Consider the following 6,000-nt stretch of genomic DNA (forward strand, 5'->3'; position numbering starts at 1 on the left):
GCATGAATTGTGGAAGGACAGCGTCAGGTAATAACGCTGCCAGTGACCACGTAATTTAAGGAGTGTGAGTGCACTTATGGGGCAGGCAGGTGGGGAGGTGGATGGGTCCCACAAACATCCTGTTTTCATCCGGGAGTCTAGAGTTCACTTTCCATGTGGATGTGTGCATGCGGTTTCTTTCCACACCTTACCATGTGCCTCTTTTGCCTAAATCTAACCATCTCTGACTTTGTTTCCTAGTCTTAACTATCTAGACGGTCCGTGTTGGTTGCCATGTGCTGTTGTGTAAACATAAGGACCATGTTGCTTCATGGTCAAAAAAAAGTCTTGTTTAGTCTTTGGTTGTACTAAAAGCTCTTCTACAGCAAAAATGCCAAATTTTAGACTTTAAATTGGGAGTCCATCAACCAATAGCTGATGTACCGGTCGCTACGTCATGGGTGGCCGTGTAGCTTTTCAGTCACGACAGAGCACAGGGACATCTTCAGCACAGACACTTGCTCCACTTTAATGACCGCCACAAAGTTTGGACATCAAAACTGTGACCTGTTCATACAGTGATATGTACTTTCAGCACATTCTCATCCCAAGTCATCACATGTTGCAGTAATTCAGTGGACCACCTCTATGTATTACGATTTAGGTGTCCTTCTGCATCTGTTCTTCGTGTTCTGGGATGCTACTACTGTGATGTCAACACAAGCACATGGTGGGATTACGCTACATATGGTTATGTTTAGCCAACAGAAGTATATGGCAACCAATGTCAAAAAATGCTTCTGTCTGGCTGCGTGATGCTGAAAAACACTGGAAGACCCAGCCCTCCATCCAATGTAGGCCTTAGGAGATGTTTTTTGGATAATCTGTGTTTTTTATAACCCCAAATAAAATCTAAAAGAACTGTCTCTAATTTCTTAAAATGGTCTGCTGAAATCCAAATTGGCAAATTTTGAAAAATATATAGAAACCTTGGTAGTGACATCATCTTAATAGCATTTACTCTGCCAATCATGGAGAGGGGCAAAGTCCTCCAGTATTCTATACTGTGTTTTAATTTATCAATACCTTCAAGAAAATTTAATCTGAGCAAAAGTTTAGGATTTTTTGAAATTTTAAGTCCTAAGTATGTGATATAGTCTTGGACAACCTCAATCGGGGAATCTTGCAAAATCGTATTCTCTCCAATTAACATAAGTTCACTTTTAGTGCAATTGATTGTGTAACCAGAAATTTTACTGAATGACTGGATATATTGTAAAAGACAAGGAATACCCCCTTCAGGATCCATTAAGGTGAGAAGTAAATCATCAGTGTACAACATTACGAGACATTCAGATGTACCCACTGGTATACCCGTGATATGAGGGTGACTTCTTATCCCAGTTGCCAAAGGTTCAGTTGCTAAATTAAACAACAAAGGGGACAGACAGTCTCCTTGTCTCACACCAAGGTATAGATTGAATGGCTCTGATACAATATTATTTGTAATGACAGATGATTTAGGGGAGCGATAAATCATCTCAACCCATTCCATGAAAGTCCTCCCAAATCCAAACCTCCTCAAAGTTTCAAATAAATATGGCCACTCAATAGAATCAAAAGCTTTTTGGGCATCCAATGTTATGACAGCTGCTTGGGTATCTTTAACCAAGTCAGAGTACAATATATTTAGCAAACGACGCACATTGAAAAAAGAATGCCTGCCTGGTATAAAGCCAGCTTGATCTTGGTGAATGATTGTTGCTATATGCTTACTTAATCTGGTGGCCAGTACCTTTGTCAGAATTTTGTGATCAAGATTTAGCAAAGAAATAGGCCTATAGTTACCTGGATCTGTAGGATCTTTACCCTTTTTTAGCAACAGACATATGTTTGCCATACAATATATTTTTAATGACGATCTTGCCAACCATTTCCACCAATTTATCAAATTTGATTTTTATCTTCCATCTTAACTTTTTGAAGCACTTATTTGGAATTTAGACTGTAGAATTAGCATACATTTTATGCAATAAAGTGCATGCTTGAAAGGGGGTTATGATAATCCTCCCCCATGTTTTTTAATTCACATTCTCCTTCTTACACTGACTGTTTCTGCTGTTGATTAGTATAATTGGCTCTCAGATACAGTGAATGGAAAGAGTAACAAAGGAGGAGGGAAAAGAGGAGAGGAGGCTCTTACTCTTGGACCCTCCAGCCTTCTAAAGTCATTAAGAAACAGATAACTTGTTGGTAGAAATGAAACATTAGCTGGGGTCATAACATCTAAAATTTAAATGTCAAACAAGCTCAGCTATGGAAGGTAACCAATGTCTTGTGCTGTTCCACAGTATATTTTTGTGTTTGTGTTGTCACACTCATGAAAATCTAAAGCTCAGATATTATTTAGTTCTGTTGTGTTTTCTTTTCCCGTCATCTGCAGTCAAACCTCCCTGCTCTCTTTCAGTCAGTAGATTTTTTCAAAACCTCCTCAGCGCTCCAAAGGAAACAGTGTTTTGTCCTCAGAGGCTAGCTAGCGTGCTAGTCGCTCTACTGAGATCACTGTGGTCAGCGGAAGCTTCTGGATTTCAGTGGTTTTATTGCAGCACTAATGGCCACTGCCTTTGATGTAGGTGCCCAAACATTCCCATCATGAGTTACGGATAGAGCTGTCATTTTTCTGGTGAAGCTTAAAAGACTAAGATATCATTGTTTTTGCAATATCCTCATATAAAAAATGGTAAGTTTAAGGTTTTGAAGTTAGAACCACAGTGGACTTAATATTTCACACTTAGGAAGTGAGAGAAGGTCATTTGCAAGTGATTCAGCATCTTGTTTTCCTTAAACATGAGGTGTGTTGAAGGTTTAAACGGTAGTTTTCAATATTGTTGTCTTTTGACCCTTTTCCAAAAAAGGAGAGGTATAAAAATCTGCTTATCTGGATCAAGTTATTAATTTAATGATAAGTGATCCAGTATCTTCAAGGCAAAGTAAAAACATTGATCTATATTGTCATCAAAGGATACGCCTTTATTTTGAAATTCTGTGTCACCAACACGTTCTCATCCCAACTTGTTACACGGTGCTGCTCTGTCAGTGACGCATCTACTTATGATGTTTTCTGTATCCTTATGTGTCAACTGTTTACGCTCCAGGATGATACTGTGATGTCAGCAAATGCACATGGTGGGATAATGCAGCACGGTCCTTATGTTTCCACAACAGCATGGACTGTCATTTTTTCGGAGTAGGCAACAAAGTCTCTGATGGTAAGGTTTAGGCAAAAGAGGTACAAGGTAAGGTGCTGAAAAAAAACACACACACACACACACATCCACTCAAGAAGCTAACTCTAGACTCCCACACAAAAGTCAGTTGTTTGTGGGACCCATCCACCTCACCACCCGCCCTATAAACACACTCGTGCTCCTTATTTTACGTGTTTACCAGCAGCGTTATTATCTGATGATGTCCTTCAGCATTTCATGTGTATGCAACCTGGTCTGTCCGGCCATGTGTTAAAGTGACACCGCCCATGCGCGTTGATTATGGACGCACCTGGTGCTGTTTGGCCGTCTGCTAGCATATGATAGTAACGCCACTGATTCTGTCACAGTGTGTTCTCGTCTGGGGTCATCCAACCGCATTATTGTTGGACACAGCTTTTGGCATCACAGTTGTGCACTGAAAGCACTGACAGAGCGGCACTATTTGATGAGTTGGGATTGAGAACAGGCTGGTCCAACAAACCCCGGACCTGGTTGCCTAATCCTAACAATCTGTGCCAGCACGTGCGTTTGTTGGCGTTTCAGCGTTAGTTGTCATGTGCTTACGCTGCTTAAACATAACTATGTGTTGCATCATGCCACCATGTGCATTGGTTAACACTGCAGTAGCGGCATCACAGAAGGTAAAGAGCAGATGTAGAAGGATACCTAAAATGTAATATGTAGATGCAGAAGCCCACCAAGTGGGAACGTTTTTTGTTGCGATGTGTTGCTGCAATCATTTCATAACATTAACCACTTGTTAAACCGTGTTTCAGCTGTGCATCACATAGACAAGCTAATGACCTGGGAATGAGGACAGGTTGCATTTACCCTGACTACATTTTCTGTCTGTATGGCCAACGCAACGTTATGTTGCACTCAAGTGTTGGTATTTGGAAGCAAGCTGCTCTTACACAACACTCCATTGTTCATGTACCCATGTTCAAACATTTTTGCCACAAGAGGATTTGTTTATAATTTGATACATTACTTCATTTTTCCATGTCTGGGAAGATGCTAACGATACATGACAGCAAAGTAAGATTTGTTTCAAGAAATTAAAAGAAAAGACTGTCTTTTGTCCAAGTAAAACTCCAAGCAACAGAGTTTTTCTCTGCTCCTTCCAAATAAGCCTTGAGGCCTTACTGTGGTGCTGAGTGCAGAAGCCACAGCTTCAAAGCTCTGTCTGTCAGTCACTTGGCTAACACAGCTAAAAATCTGACTCCAGACTCACTGAAAGCCTGTTGTTGGTGTTGACAGACCACTTTTATCCCATTTCTGTGTTCCTCTACTGGCACATGCAGAGACGTTACAATGAATCTAAGAGCTGAGGGCAAAAATTCCACTAAATTTCTGTGTATGTTGGCCAATATGGTTCATACCCATCAAGACACTTCCTACGTCCTTCAGTCTTGTTACAAAATATAGTGTACTTCAATCATCATGCCACTGAAAGCACCTCTTCAGTGAGTTAATATGCAGCACTGAGTCTTCTTGAGTATCCAGAGAAATACAGTTAACCTTAAAGATTCTATTAAAGTATTAAAAAGCACTTTTACAGGTTACTTTTTCATGCTCACATTATCTCGATGCTACCTCCATCTGTGAGTCTGAAATGCATGTGGCCTAATAACCACATTTACATTTGCACACCCTGCAAATGTTAGCCTTACATCACCAGACCAGTTCAGAAATGTGAGAAACATGTGATAAAGTGCTGAATGACAAACAATGTGAGCAGTGAAGCGAAGAACTTATGTCTAAATTTAAAGGTACTTTGACATAAAGTTCCACATCAGTTATAGCCACATTAGTTGTTTTCAATAATATCTAAACAGTGCTCCTCTTTACTAAACTACGTTTATGCTCACAGTAGTGTAGCATGAGGTTTAGTGAACCAAAAATGATGTCATCATGTATAAGCCAACTAAGGTTATCATAACACTATTGTTACCATAAGGCATGTGGGCAGTCAAAAACTGTGAGTCTGTCCTGGAAACAAAACTACTTGGTTAGGTTTAGAAGAAAGGTTATGGCTTAGGTTAAAGTAAGTATGTTTGTTTTAGGGTTACAGGTAGAAGTAAATTGAAGTAAATATGTCATGTAATGTGAAATAACTACATGATATACATACATAACTTAAGCACATGGCAACTAAAACTGGTGCTACGTCAACAAAAGCATATGCTGGTTAGGATTAAGCAACAAGGGCACATGGTAAGGTGTAGTAAAACAGTCCCATCACATTTAGACAGGAGGCGAGCACTGGACTCCTGCATGAAAGCCTGGACTTTGTTGGATCCATCCAACACCCCTCCCAAAAGCAGCAGTATTTGGCAATTTTGGAAAAACAGGCTGTCCATCAACATTGATCATCTTGCTATGTGCATCTCATACAGATGCTATAGGGAGCACTGTACACTGGGAACAGACGCAGAAGGATGTGACAAAGCATCGATATTTGATTACCTGAGAGTGGGACCAGGTAACCCATTCTTACTCCCAACTCATCAAATACTGCCACCTTGTCAGTGACTTTGGGATCAGAACAAACGCAAAAAGTTTTGCAGTGGAATGATACTCCTCTGGATGGTGTCAGTTTATACCCTTTTTTGCAGTGGTATGACACATAGCCAAACAAGTTTAAATTGATACGGCATCCTGGTACATCAACAGCAGGCGCAGGAGGATACCTAGTGCGTCATACTTGTGATACGCGTGATACGAGTGAAAGTTCGCTGACGAAGATGTA

The sequence above is a fragment of the Plectropomus leopardus genome, chromosome 12 (genome assembly GCF_008729295.1).
Source record: "Plectropomus leopardus isolate mb chromosome 12, YSFRI_Pleo_2.0, whole genome shotgun sequence".
NCBI classification, from domain to species: Eukaryota; Metazoa; Chordata; class Actinopteri; order Perciformes; family Serranidae; genus Plectropomus; species Plectropomus leopardus.